The 11,123-nt window shown below is 37.1% G+C and overlaps 1 long non-coding RNA gene across 1 annotated transcript; it reads right to left on the reverse strand.

Annotated features, from left to right (window-relative positions):
* Positions 1–6,655: 6,655 nt before the first annotated feature.
* On the reverse strand, positions 6,656–9,914 carry LOC148347203 (uncharacterized). The gene is made up of 2 exons (XR_015847974.1): positions 9,163–9,914; positions 6,656–8,255 (listed from the first exon to the last, which is right to left on the reverse strand). It is a non-coding gene; the product is annotated as an uncharacterized LOC148347203 (long non-coding RNA).
* Between the last annotated feature and the right edge of the window lie 1,209 nt (positions 9,915–11,123).

An 11,123-nucleotide genomic window follows, 5' to 3' on the forward strand; every position in this document is an offset into this window, starting at 1 on the left:
CGAACCTGGGGGCATCACAGCGGTGCAGTGGTTAGCGCGTGTGCGGCACAGCTCTAAGGTCATGAGACGGACCTCCTGTGTGGAGTTTGCATGTTCTCCCCATGCTTGCGTGGGTTTAGTTCGGGCACTCCGGTTTCCTCCCACATTCCAAAAACGTGCAGGTTAGGTGAATTGGCTGGTCCAAATTGTCCCTAGGTGTGAATGAGCAAGTGAGTTGTCTGTCTCTGTGTCCTGTGACTGTCTGGCAACCAGTTCAGGCTGTCCTCTGCTCACTGCCCAAAGATACCTGGGATGGGCTCCAGCACCCCCGAGACCCTATTGAGGATAAGATAATGGATGGATGGAATCGAAGACGTATCACAGCAGTAAGAGTGTCAAATCCCAACCACTAGACCACTGAAGATTTGGATAACACAGGAAAAGGCATTAGATTTTATCCCATCATGTCACTATTTTTACTCAATACCATGTTGAATACGTGGGTCTGTGGAGCCATGATTACAATTATTTATTGACAACCTAAGTGTGTTACTATTTTACGAGTGCGAAGGAGATTTCATGGAATGTCAGTTCCTTATTTGGACTCAATGTTGTTTTGACTACTGCATCGTTGTTGCTATCGGCCTATCATGTTGCTGTTCTTTGATATTCACACCCTTTAGGGATGATCTGTTTTTTGTAACCTTGAAGATATAATAAAAAAGGCAGGTTCGGAGGAGAGCTTAGGAAGGGATGCGATTTCTCTAATCAAAGAGCCCTATTCCTGATCCTCGTTGCGAGCTTGAAATCAATTGATGTATTTTCGCCTTATTTTTCGTGTCTACTAATGTCTAAACGTAATGGTGAACAAACTAACAACATGACATTTACAAAGCATTGGTTTAATAACCTTCAAAGTCTGATTCATCATCCAACACACCAAAGAGTTGTTTCCCTCATCATGCTTTTTCGCGTTTCTTTCTTTCTTTCTGAACGAATTTCTGTTTCTTCCATTCATTTACGCATCGTGAGATGAGATGAAATCTGGTGCCTTTTCCTATGTCATCTACATCCCTAGTGTTTAGTTATTACACAGTTGATATAGACTTATAGTTATTATTGGTATCATTAAGCCAGGCCGCAAGAACATTGTCAGACTTTTAACCGGCCCACGGTAGAGAGAAGGCTGGGGGACACTGATCGAGATAGCACATTTGAATTTTTTTAAAAAAGGGGATGAAGGAGGAATGAAAAAAGGTGGCAGTGCCGCACCTCTTTTTAATTTCACAAGGTGAAAAAGTAAGTGAGGTGTCTGGGAAGGGGGGGTTCACACCCCCACATCTGCTTTGGCCATCGACTCTAGTCGCCCCAAAAGATTTCTCCCGTAGCGTTGCACCTCGTGTCTTTCTCTATCACTGGCAAAGTAAAGCCACCATGTGAGAATGATGAATGGGCCATCCTGCGCCGGAAACACACGCTGAGAAGCTCATACACACATCCAGATGACCGCTTTCTCTCATTTGACACAGAGTACACTGTCTTGAATAGAAATGTATTTTTTTTACTGTTTTTTGATTTTAATAAAACAACTTTACATATAGGATTTTGTGTTTTCATGTAATTTTTATGTCTTTTTATCTTATATATGCATAGCTGTCAACCTGTACGATTTTGCAGTACAAAGTACGTTTATTATGCATTCTAAGACGTGTACGATGTACGAGAAAATCTGTACGGAAAAACGCATATTTGTCAATTATGGGAACCATCCGGTATACACCGACCATCACGAAACGGCAAATCAATCAAGTCAAACGAGTTCGCCGCGGAAGCCTCTATCTCTGTATCGTTTTTTTTTTTGTTACAAATGAAGCGAGCGGTTTGATGTAGTGAAAGGAAGTCCATCTCTTTCTAGAGAACCGGCTTTTTCGGCTCAACTCATTTAACGGCTCACTTGCTTTGATGCATTGTATAACGAATTATTATGTTGTATAAAGAAGTTTAGAAAATACGGAAGTATAAAATTATAAAATGAAAAAAGACAGGTTTGTGGTTATCCCTTTAATCAGTATATTACCAACAGGAATTTAATGCAGAAAATGAATTCATAATTCGAATAAGAAAATGTATTATTCTACTTAATTATATTTGCATGTATTTTTTACTTCTACGGTGAACGTCCAAGCTACTTATTTTTTGAACTTTTTTTTATAATAAACCTCATTCATATCGAGCAATTCAGGATCTCACAACAAAATGTTAATTAACAATATATATAATATAACGAAACACATGTACAATATAACATGTTAAACTACATAAATAAACAAGTTTGAGAAAAAAATATATGGTGTAAGATTATTTTGTATTTTGTAAGGGAAAATACGACAGTTTGTAAGGGCATGGAGCCGTCGAGGTTGACAGGTATGTATATGTAATATTTTATATTTACATTAATTTATTTATGTGTATAAAGTCTATTTTAATGTTTTCAGTGATTATTTTGTTTTTGTAAATTATTCACTTTTTTCTTTTTGTCTTTCTCCCTTTATTTTATATTCTAATTATCATTATTGTTCTCATTTGTTCTATTTTTATTTTTTTGCATTTTGACTTTATATATGGATTATTATATTTTTGTAATGAAATCACCAATCTTCTCTCATACATAGTGGAGCTTCTGTCGATTTTTCTTGCCACTGTAACTAATGTTTAAGCTGGTCCTTCACGTTACATCCAACAAACATCGTCCAATAATAATATTAATAATAAATCCTTTTTTTCTACGCATTCTGACATTAACCAGGGGGGTGTCAGAACTCCAGGTGGTGTATAACTAATTAAATAAAGTATCGGCGTGTGAGAAAATCCCTTTAGATGGAAAAAGGGAGGGGTGGGGGGGACGTCAGTCAGTGGGGGTAAAAAAAAAATAACAAGAAAATAGTTTCATTTGCTGTCAAAACATTTGCGGTGGAATTAAACATATGGATGCCACGGGCAACATGGAATAAATTAGAGCTGCACAATGTTAGGCGACTCACGGAGATGAATGGAAGAAAAGGAAGAGAGTCGGCCGTGCAGAGAAAAAAAAATCGATATTCTGAGATGATGAAGCTCTTCGGCTCCTGCGGACTGAGCTCTGTCGCAAGTCAAATTTGACGCCTTGTGAACTCGCCACTTCATTCAGGAAATCCGCTTGGAATTGTCCGTACGTTTGATTCTTTTTATCATTTTTATAGTATTTTTTAGCTTAAAGGTACAGTGGAACCTCGGTTTTCGAACGCCTCTCAGTTCGAACAATTCGGTGTTCGACCAAAAATTTAGAGAAATTCTTGCTTCGCTGTTCGGTCAAAAAATCGGAGCTCGAAAGCCGGTACGCTAGGGTGCGATGCTGAACGACGTACGGGTGTTTTAGCCCCTAATTATGCCTCCGAAGTAGGTGGGTGCAAGCAGGACAGGTGAAAAAAGACAAGTTGTTCGTAAAACTATTGCCTTTAAGAAAGACATAATAGCTAAATATGAAAGGTGTACGAATTTCCGATCTTGCTAGTGAATACAGCATGGCTAAATCTACCATCAGTACGATAGTAAAGAATAAGGAGGCTGTGAAATCGAGTGATGCGGCTAAGGAAGTTAGCGCTATAAGCAGGCAACTGCCGCAAGTTTTGGAAGAGGTTGAAAAACTTTTGATGACTTTTCTCTCCCCACCGTCCACCACAAAGGTAAGAAATCCTATTCATAATCCTTTTTTTTATTTTTACACGAACGTAAGATTAGCCTGGGTTAGCTTCATGTTTACGTTCGTGGTAAACATTCAGGGGGTTGGAACGGATTAAAACGATTTTACATTACGTTTAATGGGAAAAACGATTCTCGGTGATCGACCAAATCGGTTTTTGAACAGGGTTCTGGAACGGATTATGGTCGAGAACCGAGGTTCCACTGTACATTGTATAGTATTTGACCAATAGATGGCACTGTGTTTTCTTATGCAAATGAAAACCAGGACCAAATGAGCACAGAGTAGCAGCAAGATGACTGACAAACATGGCGGCAACTACCAGGTCTGGATCCAGCTTTGTATAAGAAATACAAATTTCTCCACTAATGGATATTTACAAAAATTCGTGTATTTTTACCTACTGTTTTGTTGGGGTTTTGTTTTATTGAATCAAGTTTTTTATACCACTAGGAGGCACTAAATATTACACACTGTCCATTTAAAAGACACAACAATGCTCCATAATCAGAAGAGGGGGAAAAGGATGAGGTCCTTCATGTTACTGATTGGTGCAAAGGGCTACCAGTTTGATATGCATTTATAAAATAGCATGTTATTACTACAGTTCTGAGGTCATGGGTTCAAATCCAGCAACCAACCTTCCTGTGTGGAGTTTGCATGTTCTCCCCGTGTCTGCGTGGGTTTACTCTGGGCACTCTGGTTCCCTCACACATTCCAAAAACATGCATGCCAGGTTAATTGTCCCTTAATGTGAATGAGCAAGTGAATTGTCTGTCCCTGTGCTCCCTGCGACTGGCTGCCAACCAGTTTGGGGCTTCCCCTGCCCATTGCCCCAAGACAGCTGGGATGGACTCCAGCACCCCCACGACCCTATTGAGGATGAGCGGTGCGGAGAATGCATGGATGTCATTACTAAGTTGTTACTGTGTTATTACCAGGTTGTAATTGTTAAAGATCAAAATATGCTCACTCAACCACTAAACATGCCAGTTAGAAATCACATTTCCTAGAAAATCACAACAACCTATGATATATTTTCAGAACCAGTCTGCTGGCTACTCAGGCGGTCTCAGGAGACTACTTGGTGTTAATAAATAATTCGATTTTTAGAAGACATTCGCACTATTTAATATTTGTGAACATTTTCTTTTTTTTTTGTTTACATGAAAACATTAAAGGACAAAATTATAATAAATATTCTGGCCCATTGGCCTAACAATTTTTTTTCTGTAACCGTAGCATGAAACTTCCCCTTTTAGAATTTATTTTTTGTCTTCCTTAATCATCGACAAAAATGAGGAAAGGCAGGTGACAGGACTTCAAAATAACCAATTTTTCAGTCTGAAACACAATTATGTTGTAACTATGTTATTTCTAAGTGATTACCATGTCATTACTATGGGTCCAAAATAGGCTTAGCTAATATGTTGAAACCCCTGCAATATTAGCTTGTGTTTGTCCTCTTGTAGAAATCAAACTACAAACGTATGACTAATATTTCTTAATAATGTTCTGAATAACATTTTACAAAAAAAATATCAAAACAAGTTATTTGGAGAAAAAGAAGAAGAAATATTCCTTAGCTTAGAAAAAAATATACGTCGGGGGTCAGTCCAGAACTAAATAATTCAGAATAACTAAAAAAGAATTAACTTCTGAATAACAGAAAAAAATACCAAAAAAGAGAAAAATAAACTGTTTTGTTTAACAGAGAACATAGTTATGGAAAAGATTTAGAAAAACAGAAGAAAAAAAAATCTGAGAAACCCAAAAAGTATTCACGGAACAATCGAAAGAGTATTCCAAAATATTAATTCCCCGGAGGAAAAAAAATCCCAAATACTTAAAATAAAAAATTCTCAAAAAACGATGTTTTTTTCAGACTGCCACGAAAGCTGGAATGTTTTTCTTAAATAATTAAGTCCCCTCTTCCCATTTTTCACGTTCCCACCCCCAAGCGTTTACTTTATAGGCCCAGTGTAAAATATTTGACCACTAGATGGCACTGCGTTGTGTAACGCGAACGCAAACTAGTGCCACGGAGAAAAGTGTAGCAGCAAGATGCCAGACAAACATGGTGGCGACTTCTAGGTATTGATTCCAGGACGTAGAAGAAATACAAATTTCTTGACCTATGTTTTTTTTCATGTACTTTTGCCTACTATAGTCACTGTTTTTCTTTTGCTGAAAGAGTTTTTGAACCACAAGGAGGGACTAAACATTACACACCGTCCTTTTAACAAGCCTTGACCCGTACGACAACACCCAACCTGCTTACTTGAGCTACTATTTTTATTTTTTTCTTCCTAACAAAGGTTCACCCCTCCCAGATTACAATTCGGATACCCCTCCACAATGTTTTTTGCCCATGATGGCAAATTTGGAGATCCCGCCGAGCTCTGGCAACGCCCGATTTATTATTTTGCATTTAATTGACTTTTCATTGTGTTTCTTAGCTGGGCGCCTTTTTCTATAGGGTGGGGTAGCCTTGAATCTCCCAGTAGCAGCAGCAGGAGCTTGAAAGCAGGGGGGCGGGGGGGTTCAGATATGTAAGCTACAGTAAAAACGTTTATTGTTTTGTTTGTTCCTCCCCCTCTCTATAATAAATGCATAGAAAACAAAAATGAAACGTTTCCATAAAAGCCTCCTCTGAAGACGATTGCACCATTTAAACGATATTTTCATGTAATTATCTTAATGGACAGAAATGGGGAAAACAGCATCTTTTTATTAATTTAAAAACAAAATGGAGAAACTCTTATGTTGCTATTAGCAGCATATAATAAAAAAAGAAATAAAAGACCCTGGACCCCCCTCAGACTTAATGACTGTGTCTTCTATTCCACTTCAAAGCTTCATCATTGAGTTCATTTCCTTCTCTTAATGGGCTGTGACGTCATTATGCGAACGCTGGATCAGTTATAACACATAAGATGTTTTTTTTCCAAAATATGTTTATTATTGTTACACAAGTCTTGCAATCACAGGGTGAAATTATTGTAAGAATTTGTAAATGACTCACAATACACATTTTCATCTATATTTTGTATATTACATACATGACATAAATACACGTCAATTGTCTTTGATTATACAAAACGTGCAAATAACAAAACACATATAAGACATGCCAAATTGTTGAATTATTTACACTGTCAAAACAATAAGGGTCAAAAATAGCATACAACATAAAAAACGTAAAAAGGGTTCAATACAATGGTTCATATTATTTGTTGAAATAATGAACAAAAATATGCTTAATGCTTGATCTTGTTGTCGATTTGAAATAAATTACCAGCAAAATTGTATTCACACATTTATTTACATACATGTTTTATTATCAATTTGCTTAATAAATTATCAGCTATGTTCTAGTTAGACTTTTTAATCTATATAACAGGGAATTATTGGCTATATTAGATTTTGTTGAACTTTTTACTATCTATGGAATAATCAATTAATTGTAATAATAATATAATAAATTATTGGCCCACTTTGATTTTTTTTTTTTATTTACATGTTTTTGTGGTCTATTGAAGTAAAAATGGTTGGCTATTGTTTTACTTGTTTACACTCTGTATGCATCAATTGAACAATAAATTATTGGCTGAATTGAATTGGGTTTATTTATTGACACGTTTTTATTTTTTTTATTATCGATTAAAATTAATTATATGCAGAATTTTACTCATATATTTACACGCTTTTGTTATTTATTGAACAATAAAGTATTGGCAAAATCGAAATATATTACTGCGTTTATACTCACTTATCTACTCATTTTACTATCAAAAAACAATACATTATTGACCATATATTATTTCTTCATTTGTTTATTTACTATTTTCTATTATCTATTCAACAAGAAAAATGGGCTAAAATACTATATCTAATCTTTTTTAAATTATCTTGTGAACAATACTCTATTGGCCATGTTTCCCCTTGTTTACACATTTTTATCATACATCAATTAATAAAAGATTGACCGTTTTGTGTATTTGAACGACTTTTACATGCTTAGAAAAATATTTAACGGATACAATAGTATTTATACATTTACACTTTTTTGTTAATGGTTAAAAAATTAACAATCAGCTAGTTAATTGTATTTGCTTTTTTATACATTCGCCTACACAGACGCTTTGAATTGTATCGTAAAATTCAACACTTTAATTATCAATTGAACAATAAATGATCGGCTACTTTAAATTGTTTTATGAATGTATTAATGCATTTACTGTACTCATTCACACCAAATCCTCAACATCTCGAGTGCAGAGCGTGAAATAATTCCTCACACACACTCTCACACACGCGCGATCACACACACTCTCCCTTAAAAGCCAGAATGTCATTTTTTGCGTCCAAAATAATTGACCGAAACGCGAAATCGCGAATAAAATAATAAGAATAATACACGTCCGTTCCAAAAAAGGTGTCGCGTGGCTTGCGTTGAAATTCTGACGACTCGAAGCGTCTTCTTCAAACTCTTTTTTGTGGGATTATTTCACGCGGGGGTTTATTTTCACGTTATCTGTGAAATAAGAGCGTGATGAAATTAAAATTAAGATAACTAGCTGGTTTCGCTTCAAACTTAATTGTTTTGATGAAAATCAAGCAAAGTTTTAAGGAGTTATCGCCGTGGAAAAAACACGCCACATAACACACGCGCACCAAACAATCCCCTTGTTATTTTCTCGATTTTAAATGCATTTTTATATTCTTCATTTATATTCAGACATCGTTCAAAAAAAACTCTCGGTGTTTAAAACCACTGCATTTATTTTAGGGTTAATTAAAAGCGTTGTTTCCGTGTCGAAATTATGACGATAATAATCATGCCATTTTATTTAGAAGCCTGACACGCAATGTCGCTGTACACAGAATATAGAACAGCGACATGAATAAAAAATGAAAATAAAATAAAAACAAAGTACAGTAGAAAAGAAAGGGAACCGAGCACACGGAAACACATTGTTATTTGTCTTTTTTATATATTTATATATTTTTTCTCATTTAAAATCACGAAACGCTATAAAAGAGTATAAATGTTGGCTTAATTGTACTAGAAAATAAAATAGAAAACTGACGCGTGTTTTAGAGTAATTAAATGCATACACACACACTGGACCTTTAAAAAGTTTACTTTTTTGTGGGCATTTTGATTTATTTTTTAATTTTAATTTACATTTATAGTTGTATTTTTTTAGGGCATAAAATTCATTAAAGCAATTTTTAAACGGTTGTATCAGATATTTTCTTGGAAGAATAATTTAGGATTTCATTGGAAAGGTATTATTTTAACATACTTTAGCGGTGTTATAAATGTTTTAGTAATTTAATATTATTTTGTACTATATTACAATGAAATATTAGGAAATAAATTGAATTTTACTCCTAATATTAAATATAACATCAAAGAATCGGATGAACATCCTCACCTGCGTCAATAACAACAAAACGTGGACGGGGAAAAAATGGCGGAAGAGTCTGATCCGGCTATCCTCACTTTGTCAGTCTAAATTCTTGTTCTTGGAACAGGAAACCGAATCCGAATCAATTCAACACAATAAAATCCATTGTGGAGCAAAGCGCCGTTCGAAAATGGCGCCGCGGCGTGAAAGAGTGTCTTGGTGGGAGGGAGGAGTCAGTTGTGCTAGTAGTGGGGGGAGTTTTGGTCACTCTCCCTCACTAGCCCTCACTATCCCTCTCACCCCTTCTCTGTAGTGTCTTTTTCTTCCTCCCCCACACACACAATATTCATTTTTCCGCCGGAATTCGTCACCCAAACGCGGCACTTGTACGGCTCTCCTTTCCCTTGCGGTGCCTTCGTTGCCCCTCGGGAAAAGGATCTCCTCGGTCGCCTTCTATGCGTCCCCCTCCCTTGGTCACTCAATCCCCACCGTTCCGGTTGGTTTTCCTTCCACGAGAACTCGCCGACGTCCCGATCTGCTCCCCAAGATCCTCTCTCGCTTCTGGTCCGCTTCGATGCGGTTTTTCCTTTCCTCTTTCGTTGCGTCCCCCTGCCTCTGCCCCTGTCCCCCTCCCTCGCTCGCTCGGCTCTCGGGCGCGAGTGCGGGGGTCTTCTGCGGGAGAGCTGTGAAGAGGGGATCGCTCTCCCTTTCTCTCCCGCCACGGAGGGGGGAGGGTAAAAAAGAGAGCAGGGGGGGAAGCCCACGCTGATAGCTGGAAGGGAGCTTAGACGTGTTGGGCGCGCGCATGCGCGCCAGGGAGACAAATCGACGGTTGCTAGGAATTCCTTTTCTGTGTGTCTGCGTAGTGTGAGGCAGGAAGGAGCGATGCCTCATCTATGAGGGAAAGCACATCTGTGATGATTCTAAGAATAATATTAATAATCAGGGTTGGGTAGGGTTACTTTAACTGGATTACTTTCAATTGCTTTTGGATTACTCCAATACCAAATATGCTAATAAAAGACAAAAGAAACTAAATATGAATAAAATTACTAAATTTTGTGCAGGCTTGGGGAGTAACGGAATACATGGAACGGCAAAAATGATGTTGGCAAGGTCTTTGGATTTATTTTCATTTTGTTTCTGTCACATTTTATGTTAGTTTTGCCAGAGATCAAAGCCAGGAGAGAAAGCTTACCACGTGTTGTGAGTCATAATTTTATTCATATTTAGTTTATTTGTCTTTTATTAGCATATTTGGTATTGGAGTAATCAAAAAGTAATTGAAAGTAATCAAGTTAAAGTAACCCTACCCAAGCCTGTTAATAATAACTAGAATGGCTTTGCGCCATTAGAGCATCACCCCCGTTGACACACGTAACCATTTTTTGGTGGCATTTTCCTTTTTGGAAGAACATTTATTTACCTTTACAGTGACCTACCAGGTTGCTTGTGAAAGATTATGATCCTGGCCAAGCTTGTTTTGGCCTGAGAGAGTGGCGTTTCTTTACTGGGAGAAAATACTAAGCTTATAAAACCAAAAGTGCTGAGTCAGCTTTTTGTGGCATTTTTCACATCTATGGTAACCTACCCGACTGCCTGTAAGAGATGGTGTTAATATTCAATGTGTTTCTACCATGGGAGAGCAGAGTGTTGCAGCTTTTTGGGGCATTTTTCTCAAATATACGGTAACATACATGGTACAGTGTTTAATAGTTGACTTCCAGATGTCTCTTTGCGCAACCACAAATGAGTAGTGAAAACACAAGAATGGAGAAAGATGGAAAAAAGATGAAAGGAAGAAACATTTTAAAAAGACATGAAAGAAAAAAAACAGCTAAAAATTAAAAAGAAATATTAAAATGAGGAAAAATATCTCATCTCATTAGCCGTACCGCTTATCCTCATTAGGGTCGCGGGTGGGCAGGGGACACCCTGAACTGGTTGCCAGCCAATCGCAGGGCACACAGGGACAGACAACTCATTCG

The sequence above is a fragment of the Urocampus carinirostris genome, chromosome 19, assembly GCF_059441175.1.
Source record: "Urocampus carinirostris isolate Australia breed hairy pipefish chromosome 19, RoL_Ucar_1.0, whole genome shotgun sequence".
NCBI classification, from domain to species: domain Eukaryota; kingdom Metazoa; phylum Chordata; class Actinopteri; order Syngnathiformes; family Syngnathidae; genus Urocampus; species Urocampus carinirostris.